The sequence below is a fragment of the Pelodiscus sinensis genome, chromosome 22 (genome assembly GCF_052426305.1).
Source record: "Pelodiscus sinensis isolate ZL-2025 chromosome 22, ASM5242630v1, whole genome shotgun sequence".
NCBI classification, from domain to species: domain Eukaryota; kingdom Metazoa; phylum Chordata; order Testudines; family Trionychidae; genus Pelodiscus; species Pelodiscus sinensis.
The window spans coordinates 11,229,591-11,245,276 of NC_143073.1; positions in this window are offsets into that span (position 1 = coordinate 11,229,591).

The following is a 15,686-nucleotide window of genomic DNA, read 5'->3' on the forward strand; positions in this document are numbered from 1 at the left end:
TGTGCTGGGGGTGGGATTGCTCATGTGCATTTGGTTGGGGGGGGGGACTTGTCCAGGCTGTGACTGCAGAGGGGACTCGGCCCAGTCTGGGGAAGGGCTGGCTGGGGAGACAACTCCATCTGGCTCTGGCTGCAGAGGGTCCCCTGCAATTCCATTTCTGCCAGACACACACGTAGCTGCCATCTGGCACCATTAGCCCCTCGTCAGCTGGAACAGGCCATGGGATCTTTGTGCTGCCAGCTCCATGCTGCTCCTCCCCCCTCCCCCAGCTCCTTTCTGGGAGTGCTTTGCTTCTGGCTCATGGCACTGAGCTCTGAGCTGCCCTGGCATTAAGAAGCTGGACTCACCCCCTTGCAGAGGACTTGGCCAAGAGCAGTGATCGGGGGGGGGGGGGGTCCGAGGGGCAATCCTACCCACTCTGGAAAGAGGCCAGCAGGATCTGTGTCCCTGGAGGGCAGAGTACAGAGGAAAGACAAAGGTTGGGGGAGATGTTCCCAGAAAGGGGAGGGGTCTCCCCAGGGCCAGGGGCTGATCCTGCCCAGAGGAGGAAGAGGAGCCGACTGTGGATGGGTAGGTCTCTCCCAGCTGTGCGTTTTCACCTGGTGTGCTGGCTATGGGAGGCAGCAGTGGGGCATGCAGAGGTGACACACATGTGATGCAGTGGTGGGTGGATGGCCTACAGCTGGACGCCTGTCCAGGGATGGGTGGGTTTGGATGCAGGGCAAAGGTTGTGCTGGCAGAAAAGGAAGTGACAGAGACAGGAACCGGTGCCCCAGAGCTGAGGCCTCCACGACTGGGTTCAGGAAAACGGGGGTGGGGAAAGGATGATTTTTCCAGGTACGGTGGGGATGGGGGGAGGTCAGAATGCAGCCTGGAAGCCTGGATGCTGCTGCTCTGGGTGTGCTTTTCTGCAGGCTGGATTTCCTTTGAAGCTGGATTTCCAAGCCTGGATCTTCATGCCTTTTAATCATTGTTCAATTTCCTCCATGTTGCTGTCTGCTCTACCCCGGCTTGCCTGTCCAGGCTGGAGAGGTAGCAGACGGGGGTAACTACAGGCGAGTGCCATGGGATTAGGAGTCACCATGCCCTGGACTGCTAGGTCTGTCTCTGCCACTGCCTTGCTGTAGGGCCTTGGGCATGTCTCTTCCCCACAGATGTCTGAGGGCAAAGCAGCTACCAATCCCTCTAGTACAGAGTACTCCAGCCCCACCTTTACTCCCATCCTGCTCTGCCATGGCCCCTGCAGCAGGGCTGCTGGCAGCAGTTTGAGGCTTTGGGGAGTGAATGGTCCCTAACAGCAAAGGGCAGGGGGCCTCTTTGAGGAAGCTTAGCCTGACTACCAGTGCCCTGAGCTGTGAGCCAGCATGACAGGGCTTCCAATCTCACCTCTGCCAGAGGCTTCCTGGACAACTCCAGGCAGGTCCTGCAATTTCTGCCTCAGTTTCCCCACCTGTACCAGCATGACAGGAAGATAATTTGGTTGCCTGAGAGACACTCAACCTACGTGGTGATCTATGCTCCGAGATGGATGATTCCAGTGGCTCTTGCTGCCCTTGAACCAGGCCGGCTGCCCTCGGGCGAGTGCCCCATGCAAATCCCAGCATCTGCTGAGCCAGAAACCCCTGGATGCAGAGCAGAGCCTGTCGCCTACTTTTGTTTTTCTTTGCGTCTCCGCAGTGAGTCACTCTGCAGCCTGCTGCCGTGGGATGCAAATGGAAGGGACAGCCGCAATGTGATACTCAGCCAGCAGTGGTGGGAGGTAGCTCCTGCTGTTGTTCCCAGTAAACATTAGCCCCACGCTGGGGTGTTGGCTCGGAGGGGGCGCTGCGCTGCGGGGGGATTCTCTCCCCCCCCAGTCTGTGCTTATCTCAGTGCCCCAGCGTGGTGCTAGGGGGCGATGCGCTGCAGGGAGCAGGATGTAGGGCAGCGATAGGCTAATGCATGGGCTGCACGAGGGGCCCTCCATCTCAAATGGGGCCACAAGATAGTGGTGACCAAGACAGTCTCCCGGGACAGGGTAGCGCTGCTCACTGCGCTCGGCACCTCGAATTTGCGGGGATGCGCCGGTGGAACCGGAGCCGCGCTGTGATTGGGTGCAGGGGGAGTGCCCGGCGCTTGCAATATTTTGTGCAACCCGCATGCACCTCCCGTCACGTACCCTGGCTTTAGGTGTGTGTCGTTTTAGTGATACCGGTAGGAAAAAACCACGTGGACAGAAACCAGCAGACTCTGGCCACCCTGCGCACGGGCAACAGGAAACAAAACGTCTTGCGGGCCCCACACAGATCCCTGATGGGTTGCATGCGGCCTGCAGGTTGCCCATCACTCATTCACGACCCTCACAGATGGCTGCTCAGGGTTTTGCCTTTTGCCTGGGACGTGGTTCTGCTTTGCTCTAGGATCCCAGGTCGCTTTTTCCAAGCGCCCCATCGTGGCCAGGCCATATCCCTCCACTGGCGTTCTAGCCGGCCTCTGTAACTTCCCCCGCCGATTCAGCTGGACCCTGGTTGGGTTTTGCTGCCTGCAGTCGGGTTGCCGGTCTGGGTTCCACCCCAGCAGTGGCTGTAAATGCAGTAGGGGTGGAGAGTCCAGAGGGCTTCTTGTCTCCTTTGCAATCTGCACCTGCCTCTCTATGGCCTGCACCTTAGGCAGCCGCTTACCAAGCGATTGCATGCAGAGCACTACCTGCAGCCTGCTGCTGGCACTAAGGGGTACGGAGAGAGGAAAGCTTTACGGATTGGGTTGCCAGGTGTCTGGTTTCGAACCAGACAGTTTGATATTTGAGCTTTCTGTCCGGGAAACACATTGAGAAAATACTGGACATATAAATATCCAGGATTTTCTAATTACGTTTTTATTATTATCATAATCATGAGTATCAGTACATAGTTGCGTACTGCCTTGCTGGTAGACACACTCACACTGCGTGAAAGTGTCTACCAGGCCAGGCAATTCACAACTACGCAGTAGAAAGGAGGGGGGCGGGGGTGGGGCCGGAGCAGGATGGAATCCCAGGGGCCGGACTCGCCCATGCGCCCCACTGGGATGGGCAGTACCCCAGGATCTGCGTGCGCCTGGGCAAGCCCCACTCCTCCCCCCCCAGCCAGCCCCACTCCCCAGAGGCCGGTTCCCCCCTCTCTGCCCCCCAGCCAGCCCCACTTTCCCAACCCCCCGGCCAGCCCCGCTCCCCCCAACCCTCTTCTGGCCAGCCCTGCTTCCCACCTGCCAGTCCCTCACCCTCAGCCACCCACTCCCCCCGACCCCCTCCTGGCCAGCCCCACTCCCCGCCCAGCCGGACCTTCCCCCCTCATCTGAGATCAAGTGTGTCCGGTATTTTTTTTAAATCATCTGGTAACCCTATTTACAGAGTGGGCCAAGAGTGCAGCCTGGCCTTCTCCCAGCCCTTGGGGAAGTCCTCTTATTGGAAGGGGAACCACTGTGAATTGTCTTACACCCATGGCAGCTAAAATTTCTGACCCAGTGGTGGTTCCTTTTGCGCCAGGCGCTGTACAGACATAGAGCAAGAGCCAGGAGCTTATGATAGAAGACAGGCAGGAGCAAAGCGACGGGAATGCCCCATAGCAGATCACTGTCAATAGAAGCGGAGTGTCCTGACCCCGGGTCAGTGCCTGGCTTTACCCCACACCCTATCGCTTTCCTTCCTTGCTCTCTCCCCCTCCACTCCCTACATCCTGGCTGCCATGCTGTTGCCTGGGCATTTCCTGCCTTTATTTTGCTGCCTCCCTGAACACAGCTCTTTATTTGGACTAGCCGCCCCCGGCAGAGGCCGACTTCAATTGCAGAGGGATCGTGGGTCTGTGCTTTCATCCTCCCCACCCCTGTGGCGATGTCTCCAAAGCGCTTTGGCTTCATTCCCTCCCCTCCCCCCGGTTGCATCGCCCTTTCCCCCACCCAGCGAGATTTATTGAAAATGTTTTCACTTCCCCTCTACTTTGGCACTGAAGCTGCAGCTTTGTCAGCACTTGGCTCTTCAGCTCCCAAGCATGTGCTGGAAGTTACAGCCAGTCCCTATGTGATCTCAGCACCGCAAGCGCGCGCCTGCTCTGAGCGTGCTGGCCAGCCAGCTGCAAATTGGGTGTAAATGAACTTGGAGAACCAGCTTCCCTCTCCTCCCCCCCACCCCTCCCAGTCACTGTGCCATGGAACAGCCCTTCTGGAGCTACCTTTAGCTCACCAGGAGTTCAAACTCCCTTGAATTTGTCGCATAAAACCCCAAAAGCAGTCCTGGCCCAAATCCAATCCCTGCTAAGTGAAGGAGCACAGCTTCCCCTTGCTTTGCCTCCATCCGCAGCAGCTGCCCACCACCCCAGAGGTGGCTGCATTTCTGGGGTGGCTGATGCTATTTGTGGGGGTGGAATGAAGGATCAGAGAACTGAAAGGAGGGGGGAGAGCCTCCTGCCATGGGACATGGCCTAGGCAAGGGTACCTAAGGGTACAACCCTGCCAGCTGTATGATCGTGCAACCTCTGCACACGGGGCTGGTCTCATCTCAGCAATTCCCGTATCAATGCAGATGCAGTCCATGGACACGGGGGAAGTGATGGCTAATGTACATGACACTCAGAAGCCCTCTGCCAATCCCAGCCATGCATAGGAATTCTTCCGTCTGAAAGATGCCACAGCAGGGACACAGAACCTGCAAACTGCAAGTGAGTGGAGATGGAACATGGTGGGACAGCCCGTGTCAAACCCACTCTTGAGTAAAGAGGATAATAGCCTACTACTGCTGCCAGCAAATGGGCTCAGAATACCCGCAAGCGCTGGACTGTTTGAAACTGAGGGTTAGTGTGGGCCCTTTCTAAAAAGAGAAGCAATGCCTAGGTCTGAATGGCTAGTTGTAGTTACTGTCTGTATTCCAGTGATGCCGGCAGGCCCCGGGCAGGATCACAGCCCCATGGCATTAGGACACTGTGTGCATACGTATCAAAACACCAGGCTTTGCTGTCAGTTTTACAGATGGAGAAACTGAGGCACAAAGATTTGGCCCCGGGGAAAGCAGCTGGGATTAGAACTCTGGTCACCTGTAGCTCAGCCCACTAGGCCAAACTGCCTGCCTTCATTGTTCCTCTTTGAGCCAAAGGGGGAAGCTGCGTTGCTTTCCTTTGTAGTCCAAATGCCACCTGGGTCAAGCTCTGCCAGGCTGAATATTGGCAGAGCCTTCAGACGCTGACCTGGACAAATCTCCCAGCATTTGGTGCCTAATGAAAAACTAAACGTCCTGTCGCCAAAGAGCAAGACATCTCTAACCCCTCCCTCAATGTAGCCTCCCCCCCACACACACTCCATTGCCTTCGCCCCCTCCCCTGCCAGGAGATGGGATTTTGCCACTGATTCCTGGCACTTTGTAATTATTTATTACATTATAATAGCTTTCCAGCCCCTCCCCCAGCCAGCCTCCTGCTGCAAGGGATGGCTGGGAAATAGGTCAGGGATAATGCTTGTCTCTGTGGGGGTGGGGGGGGGGCGGCAAAGCATTAGGGTGAGGGAGGGGAGCATGTGAAGGAAGGCTCACTGCTTCTCCTGGGGGATTATGTTTATTCCCAGCATCCCTTAATGACAGCTCTTGGGCCCTGTGGGATGGTCACTGGGAACAGACAGGGCATGCAAGCCGTGACTTCGGGTCCACCTCTTGAGCATTACTGCTTAGCTAACATTCATTATGTTACCCCATCTTCTCAGGGCATTACAAAGGGATGTAAGAGTTTGTAAACAGTGACTTTATGCAAGACAAAAATCAGCACTTCCCAAGTTATTCATAACCTCAACTGTCCTGTCATTTAAATTTGAGAGCAATCACCTGCATTGTTTAACATCACACAAAATAATCTGCGAATTATTCAGCATGGTGATTTCTTGAGACATACATTACAGAATCACAGAACTGAAAGGAACCTCGAGCGGGCATCAAGTCCAGTCCCCTGTCCTCATGGCAGGACCAAGCACCATCTAGATCATCCCTGATAGATGTTTGTCTAATGTGCAGCGTTGTCTTCAAGTAGTCATTGTCAAGTTCAAGTGCCAAGTCTCAAGTCACTACAGTTCAAGTCTCAAGTCAAGTCTCGAGTCTCTAAAGTCACTTTCGAGTCAAGTCCCAAGTTGAGTCTCAAGTCCCAAGTTGAGTCTCTTAATTTAAAAAATGTCAAGTCACTTTTGTACAAGCCATCAATATCGGCATTTTCAGACAATTTTTTCACCGAGACGATTTAACAAAATTAGCAAGTCTCAAGTCGAGTCTCAAGTCACAAACAATGAACCCGATGCGAGTCTCAAGTCGAGTCACCTAGGCGACTTAAGTTGGACTCAAGTTCAAGTCGTGGGACTTGAATCAACAACTCTGCTAATCTGTTCTTAAATATCTCCAGTGATGGAGATTCCATAACCTTCCTAGGCAATTTATTCCAGTATTTAACCACTCCAATAGAAAGTTTTTCCTAATATCCAACCTAACCTCCCTTGCTGCAATTTAAGCCCATTGCTTCTTATCCTATCCTCAGACCTTAAGGAGAATAATTTTCCCCCCTCCTCCTTGTGACATCTTTTTAGGTATTTGAGAGCACATCCCCTCTCAGTCTTTTCTTTTACAAACTAAACAAATCCAGTTCTTTCAGTCTTCTCTCATAGTTCATGTTTTCTAGACCTTTCATCATTTTTGTTGCTCTTCTCTGGACTTCTCCAATTTCTCCACTTCTTTCTTGATATGTGGTGCTCAGAACTGGACACAATATTCCAACTGAGGCCTAACCAGCACAGAGTAGACCGGAAGAATGACTTCTCATGTCTTGCTCACAACATTCCTGTTAATGCATCCCAGAATCATGTTTGCTTTTTTTGCTACAGCGTCACACTGTTGACTCATATTTAATTTGTGGTTCACTATAACCCCTAGATCCCTTTCTGCAGGACTCCTTTCTAGACACTTGTTCTGTATCCTGTATGTGTGAATTATACCGTAAACAGCAGCATTAGAAACATAATTATATTCTCATGTGTCTTGCTTCCATGCCAGCCCATGTGTCCAGAACTTCTGCAAAGGGAGTGGCTTATGTAAGCCTGTGCTCAGTTGAAATGATCGCCGGGTTCATTAAATGCTCTTGGTCCATTTTAGAACTCAGGTAATTTTTTAATCAATTTCAGCTTGCTGAATGATCTTTCACCGGATGCCACCGTAACCAGCATGGTTAAAAACACTCTTATAGCATCAGCCACATTTGGAAAAATGAACTCAAAGGCTGCGTCTAGACTGGCATGATTTTGCGGAAATACTTTTAACAGAAAAGTTTTTCCATTAAAAGTATTTATGCAAAAGAGTGTCTAGATTGGCACGGATGCTTTTGCGCAAAAAGTGCTTTTAGCCATTTTAGCCATCGGGCTTTCTTGCGTAAAAAATTAAGGTGCCTGTCTACACTGGCCCTCTTGCGCAAATATTCTTGCGCAAGAGGGCTTATCCCTGAGCGGGAGCGTCAAAGTATTTGCGCAAGAAGCACTGAATTCTTACATTAAAACATCAGTGCTCTTGCGCAAATTCAAGCGGCCAGTGTAGACAGTTGGCAAGTTTTTGCGCAAAAGCGGCCCCATTTGCGCAAAATCTTGCCTGTCTAGACGAACCCAAAGTTATTTTGACTTTCTTTTATGTTGGGCAAGGCTAGATTTAATTCCCAGAATGATTTTCACTGGATCGGGCCCCCCTGTGGCCATGGGCCTGCATGCACGGCATGTCCTGCATGCCCCCAAGTTGCTCCCCCTGCTGAAATCTGTCAGCTGCTGTGGCCCCAGCCAGCCTCAGAGTGATTGTTCCTGGGGTGAGGGGAGGCACCTCCAGTCTGGCTGGGAGCCCCAGGAATTGCTCACCGGGGCCCACTCTCCTGATGTGGATGCTCAGGCACAGAGCTGTGTAGAAGCGGGTAAGGGGCAGAGAGGTCTAGACAGCAGAGCAGGGCTGGAGCATCCTCCTCTGGGCTGAGTTGAATCCCCAGTGAGTGTGGAGACCTGGGCAGCTTGGAAATCTGTGTTAAGGGACACTTCATAGAGGAAGGTGGAGGAGGATCTCAGTGGGCCTGATTCTCCATGGCCCTGATCCTTGGACCCAATCCTCCCTGATCTGGCTGGCATCCTTTGTGGCAGCACAAACCACACCAGCAGCATTACACAGCCACTTTGCCCTGCTGTTCAGGCTGCAGGAGGACTTGTGTGTGTTTGGGAGGGGGGGAGTTTGGGGGGCTCTGTGCTGCCTTACACAGATGGGGCTGGAAGGAGCCCCTGTTGGCTGCTGCAGACCGAAAGCCTGGCTCTTCACTGGCACCGGCCTCCCTGCGTCCCAACAACAGAGACAACTCAGTGTGTGGAGGCTTTATCTGGAGAGGAAGCCACCAAACTCCCTTTTCCTTGCCATCCCTGGAGATTTGGTTTGTGCCGATCGAGCTCCAGATCCATGCTGAAGCAGGAAAGAATCCAGCCTGGAAACAATGGGCCTTGCTATTTATCGTGTGTATTTTTAAACCTGGCTCCTGCAGATTCGCTACTCAAACGAGACACATTCTGCCTGCAAAGCAGGGCACATTTTTAACAGGGAGAAGAATTAACCATTGGAGCAGTTCACCACCAGCTCGTGGGTTCCCCTGCCACTTGGAGTCTTTGCAACAAGACTAGTGCTTTTTCAAAAGAGCCACTCTAGCTCAACCACCAGATATGGGCTGAATGCAGGAGTCACTGGGTGAGGCTCTCTGGGCTGGAGTTATGCAAGAGGTCAGACTAGATCTCAGTGCTCCCTTCCAGCCTGAGATCTATGAATAATCCCTACAGCAAGAGTGGGGAAACTTTTTTGGGTCAAGGGCCAGGGCCTGAGGTTCCCCGCCTCTGCCTTAGAGAATCACTGATTTGGCAAACTGTTCCTTTTTCTCAGCTTCTCACTTGCCTGTGATCAGTCCCTGATTTCCTACAATTAATTGATTGTTCCCTGAAGGCTCCCCTGTCGCTAATGTTTGTAGAATGTCACCATTGCTCTTTCATCCCCGGCGTTATGAACATCCCATCTCCAAAGTACCCGTGGAGTCGGTTTTATTTTGGCAGGCCTCGCAGGTCACATGGTATCATTTCCAATATCCAGTATCCAATGCTCTTATGGCACACTAATTAAGTGTATCGTGTATATCCCCATTGTCTGGGCCACCTATGAGGATAACAGCCTACCACTGCTGCTAGTTGATGGAGTTGCTCCTTTAGCTCAAGTGCTAGAGGCAGGTGCGTTCTTTGTGATGAAGGCCACGGGGTCAGTTCTCTGTGATGACTCAAGGCCAGTAGGGGGAAGGGTGAGTTCAGCTGCTGCTCAGCTAACAGTTCAGCATTAGCTTTCCACAGATGCTCTCTGATGGTTGCTTAAAAGCTACTGAAATACGGAGGAGATGGGAGTCTGTGCCAGGTTGGCATGCGCTCGGTCACGTTTCCAAGGGCTCACCACCCACATCTGGATGAATCGGGGCGGCCATCCCAGGCCCTGGACTTGGGGGGGCCCTGGGGTGGCTGCTTCAATTTTCCTATAGACATGAGGAACCAGGCAAGTATGGGGGCCTGGCACAGAGTGACAGCAGAGGATCACTCCCTCCCCCCACGCACACTCACTATGCGGGCAGCAGGAGCTGGAGTGGCCCAGCAGCCTGCTCTGACCTGTCGTGCCGCCCTCTCCCAGCCAGCTGCCCGGTCCAAGGACATTCCACTTCCCACCACCCCGGAGAAGCAGGGCACAGCGGGCTGGGAGAAGGCCGCATGGTGGGGCAGAGCAGCTGCTGGGCTGCCGCTGCCCGTGGGGCGAGTAGGGGGGTGGCAACCCCGGCTGCTTCCATGCCAGGTCCCTGTAATGCCCCAGGCTGTGTTGCTTGGGGGAGGGAGCAAGGGGGGGTGGAGCAGAGGCAGGGCTTGGAGAAGGGGTAGGATGGGGTCTGAGGCCGGGGGAAGGTTGCCCCGGGCCCTGCACCCCCTTCAGAAGGGCCTGCTAGATTGTCAGGAGAGCCATGCTGAAATCGTGACTGTAATGGTCTCTGATCTGGGCTATGAAGGAGATCAGCCTGGAGGGCGCTAATGGCCTTAAAATCTAGCATGGGATGTGTGTGTGTTAAGTTAGAGGGACCAACATTCTCCCCCCTAGGCCCACGGGTCCCCATGGGGTCCTGGCTGGAGGATCTGCCAAGGTGCAGGCTGATGTTCAGCCAACACCAACGGTTGTTTCGCTGCCAGCACCTTAGTGCCTTGGATCTTCCTTGGGCCTAAGTCCCTTAGAAACCACCCTCTTTACCTCCCGGCGACTGCATCCATCCAGCTGTGGGCACCAGCCTCCAGGCAGCTCCCTGCAATGGGAACATCAGCCCGGAGCAGGCAGCCCCCCACGTGTCACAAAGCCACAGCCCTCCCCTGGGCAGGAGGGGGGCACAAGGAAAGGAGGGCAAAGAAGCTTCACCTGGCAGATTTAGAGAGTGATGTTGCTTGCTAATTAACTCACTGGCACATGGCACTTCCCTGCAGATGGGGAAACAGCCCCTGAGACCAGAGCTGGAAAAGGATCTGCGGCTCACCCTGATCTCACTCATGCGCCACTAGCCGTGCTGGGCTGGGACAGGAGCCTGGCAAGACCCTGGCAGGCAGAGCAGGGCAGAGGTTGTGCGGAAGGTACTGGACAGCCTAGGCCAGGGGAAGGGGCATCATGCTCAGCAGGATATGCCACTTCTGCCACCAAGAAATAGCAGGCTGCTCGGATAAGACCTCCGATATGCAATGGATCTGCTGCCTGGCCACGCCCACATGCCAGCAGGCCACACCCCTTCAGAGATATGAAGCATGTTATCTGGGTCTTTCCTAGTATTGAGCAGGGATGTGGGGTGGGAATTCTACCCTGCTCCTGCGTGCCCTGTCTCTCCTACCAGGCCTGCTAGCTGTAGATTCTAACTGAACCCAGCACTGACATGCGGCCACCTCTGGGACAGAGCACGGCAGTAGATCAGCAGCAATGTGGCACCCCTGGAGAGGAGGGCCTGAGGGTGAATCCTGCATGCTGCTGAACCTGGAAGGAGGGATTTAGTCTGACTTTCCCAGGGATCGGGGCTAATCTCGGCTCCCGCCACAAATGCCACGGGGGCACAGGCAGCATTTTGCATCTCCCACCCTGGTCCTAGCCACCTTTGACCCACATTTGCTTAGGAAAATCCTGGCCCACAGCTGATCCCCAGCAGGAGACTCCTGAGGGCCATACTCCCTTAGCAGCATGTGCCCATTCAGGGTTCCCATGGGGCTGGCCCTGCAGCACAAGAGCCCTGATGGAGCGAGCAGGCAGTGAGCACAGCCCCTCCTTTAGGGGAAAGCTGTGGACAATCTGAGCTGGGTCGCTGCCTGAGCTCAGCTAGTGATTCCCACCCAAATGGCACGGCTGAGAAATCCCTACGGGGCCAGGACGTTCACAGCTAGGGCAGGGACAGGCTGTGGGAGAAGGGATTCAGGATGAACAATGCCACCGATTTACCAAACAAAGCCGTCTTTTGGAAGTTTTCCATGGCCTACCGCAATGGGACAGCATCCTTTTATGGAGGCTGGGATTTCTCCCGGGAGTAGCCTGCCTGGCTGCTATGGCAGAAGCTACCAAAACCTACCAGAGGAGCATCGTATCCATCCGTTAGGCCTGGTGAATTGCTCTGCAACTAGTACGCATGGTTAGTTGGGAGCCAGCTGTGTCCGTGTTGTCTGGATTCTTATTATCATGTAAAGAGCAAAGACAAACTGTTAACAATAGACATTCCCTTCCCCCCATTTTTAATTTTTTTCCACTTTCCATTTGGGCTGATGTATTTGTGCTTGTTTTTTCTTATGTGAAAAAAAACCTAACTGATATCATCAGTGATTTGTACAATTTGGTCTAATCCTCCGGGGGAAGTTTCTACCCCTGCTCCACTCTGATAACATTGAATTCTGAAAACTGTACGTGTTCTTGGAGTGAAAAACACCAATCTAGGGAACAACAATAGCAACCAAGAATTTGAATTTTTTTCTAATCCATCAAAAATTTGAAAGGAGCAAAATTAGTTCAGGTCAGTTCAAAAACCAAAAAGAGGAAAGTGCATTCATGATTTTTTGAAGTGTCCATAACTTTTTAGGGCTGTTTTGAGCAGCTCCAGCTATTTCTTGTTGTTCTTAAGGACTGTGTTAGCTGCTGTACAATCACAGCTCAAAAATTAGACCTTGCTCCAAAGAGCTTATATGCCCAGATACTCTCAGATATTTAGGTGCCTAACTCCCATTGGTCTTGTTGCGGGACAGGTACCTAAACAACCGTGCCTTTATCAGCAGCCTTTTAGTAATCCTTTTAGTGGACAAACTGCTGCTGGTGTAGCATCTCTTGTTACTGACGAATTGTATGGAAGCCTCAGTCCAGATGAGGCCTGCATTGTGCTAGGATCTGTACACACACAGAACCAAAAGACAGTCCCTATCCTGAAGTATGTCCCAGGGCACTGGTGATATCATCTGAATTGAAGCTAGGAGAAAAAATAATAAAATATTGTGTGTGGGGGGGAGTTGAACAATTTTTTGTTATATTTTTCTTGCATTCGAAACTCCCCCACCAAGATTTGTGACATTTTAACAGTTTTTCACTGAAAACTCCCCTCGTGCCCAAATCGTGGTTTTGCTACTTTTCACCACAAACTTGTTTTGTTTCATTTGTTGCCATGCTGACACCTTACTGGAAGAGTCGCTTTAATGCAGGGGAGGAAGGGAGGGAACCTTTTTTAGGTCGGAGGCCGCTGGTGTGCAGAAAAATCAGTCGGGGGCCGCACACAAGCGAGAAACAACCCGCCCCCTCAAAACCAACCCTCACTGTCGTGGCCCCCAGTTGAGAATGAGAAAGGCAATTCCCACAGTCCCCTTGCACACCAGAGCCAAGGCGGGCCTAGGCTAGTCGGTTTTGTGTGCTCCAACCCCATGGTGGGGTGGGGGTGAGCTGGAGTGCCAGGGCAGGCTCCCCAGTGCTGGGGGGGAGCCGGATCCAGGCAAGCTGGGGGCCACACCCGGCCCCCGGGCCTGAGGTTCCCACCCCTGCTTTAGTGGAACCCAGGACTCTCAACAGGGAAATCAGAGTGGAATAGAATAGCCTGTGATCTGTGGTCTAACGGTTTCTCCTGACTTTAAACAGTGTGGATCATTTCTAATTGTCTCCAAATACATTTATGATTGGTCCCTTGGCGTCACATGGTGTTTTCCACCAGAAGCTGCTCTGCCTCAGAAATGGAGGGCGTGTCTGGAGAAAACGCAGCTTTGGATCATGCTTTGGGCAGAACAGGACTTCATCATGCTGTGCTGTGCAGGGAATATTGTACCCTGCACTGGCACCGTCTGGTTGAACATCATTCCCACCGCATAGATAGTCAGGAACAAAGCAGGTCTCTATGGAGGGGACCCCAGAGATAATGGTTAACGACACAGACTGCATCATGAAAAATAGTTACTGTCCTTCTCCTAGCCTGGCCCAGCAAGTCCCCACGACCTGGCACATGCAGAACAGCTGCTGTTCCAGCAGTGACTGTTGTTGGACAGCGAGGAAGTGGAATTTGAATGCTTTTTCCAGGGCGTCGCTCTGACTCATCCCCTTCCCAATGGCTCTTCCAGGCGTGGCGTGTGAAAAGCCAGGGTCCCAGAACGGAGCCATGATGTGAGATCTACGCAGCCTCCCCGCTATCTCTCCAGCACGTGAGTGCCTGTCGCAACAGTGCACATGCTACTGCAGGTCTGTGCCACATCTCAATCCGGCTCAGACTGCAAACTCCACCGTGTGGCCTCAGAGGGGCAGCTGTGTTTGTCTGTAACGTTAAAACAAGCAGTTCTGTGGCAGCACCTTAGAGACTATCAAAAATCTAGATATAGTATCACGACCTCAGGAGTGGACTGGCAATCAAAATAGGCCTGGGAACGGCCCTCTCCATATCGTCACCCCTGCGTGCCCCTCAAGCCCTTTTTCCCTGTATCATGTCCAGCACGCAGCACAAGCAGCAGGTCAGGCTCCGTTCACTGCATAAAGCGGATGCAGAGCCGCTCGGAGTGTGGGGCAATGGCGGTGGATACGACAGCCCACCGGAAAATTCCCGGTATCCCGCTAGGCCAGTCCGCCCCTGCACGAGCATTTGTGGGCAAAACCCACTTCATCGGATGAGTTGGAGTGGAAATAACAGAAACCAAGATGTATACATATATATAAATAACAGAAACCAAGACCCATGGAGCCAGGCAGCGAGACCCCAGGCCACCATGGTGTGTGGGGCCAAGTGGTCAGATCCTGGCATCCCACAGTGCAGGGCTAGGCAGCCTGAAGCCAGACTCCACTGCAGGGAGCTTGGCAGCTGATCTGGACCCTGTTCTTTTCAAATCCTGAGTCTTGTGTTTTGCCTTGATCCTGCTGCTTGCACTAGACAAGTTCTGGGTTGGAGAAGGCTGGCAGGTCACTCTGTTCACCTCTGACTCCCACAGGGAAGAACTGCAGTCAGGGTGCGGTGGAGTCATAGGGGACTGCTGTGCAGGGCCCAGTCTAAGTGTGGAAGAACTGCAGGGTTTAACCCCAGCCAGGGAAAGGCGCAAAGCAGAGAGACACGAGCTGAGTCAGTGGTGCCGGATTGGTGGATGCAGTGGGATCATGGTTGTGTTAGCGGGTGAGGATTTGGGTATGGTGTGTCTGCATGTACCTATTTGTGTACGGTATTATCCAGGAAGTGAGGACGGCAGTAATGCCATGCGTGGCGGAAAGAAAGAGCAAGAGGAAAAGGGTCCAGAGAGTAGGGCAAAGACAGCTCAGGTGAGGTCAGTTCAGAGCTGCGCACAGAATGGAGGACAAAGAACCTCAAAAGCGAGAGCTGGTGACTCTGCTGAATGAAGCCGATCGGAGGCAGAAGAGACTCACGGGAGGGGCCGGCCTCTGGGCAGGGAGGCTGGTGAGATCCCTAAGAGCCAGAGCCCAGAATGGAGCGGGAGGGTGCCAGGGCTGAGTTGTCAGCAGAGCGGCCGGAGCGTCGTTCGGAAGCATCAGCTGTCGCGGGGCCCAATGAATGTGTCTCTTGCACGCTGCCAATGGCAGGTCTCCAGAGCAGGCCCAGCCCCTGGAGGGACCCTTCCAGTCCCTGTTCCCACAGCCTCTGAGCACCCCTCCATCTTTACCAGATTTGTCCTCACGCTGATGGGAACCAAAGCACCCAAAGAGCAAGTGACACGCCTGCCATTCAGCTTTGACCCTCAACCCCAGGCTTTACTCTAACCACTAAGCCATCCTGCCTGTTTGTGGAGCTAGCCCCTGAAGGGGGCATTAAGACCCTCCTCAGGGTGGGGGGAAACGTCACTCTAGCATAGGCAATTGGAGGACAAGCCTCCCCCCCATGCATTGGCCCCACCTCTCTACCTGCTAAGAAAACCCCATCAGTCCATCTGTTGTAACTGCCAGCTGTATGCCACTGGAACAGGTGCACCCGCCTCCTAGCACCAATCCGGCCAGCAGCGGTTTTTAGTCCCACGTCAAACAGGCTGGATTTGTACCTGTGAGCGGGAGGAGGAAAGCGCCTGTCTCGTGGGGTTTTGAAATGCCCCTCCCTCCCATCCTCGGGCAGCGAGTCGCAGTGAGAGACAAAGGCCTGCTGGCCCCGGCCACGTGG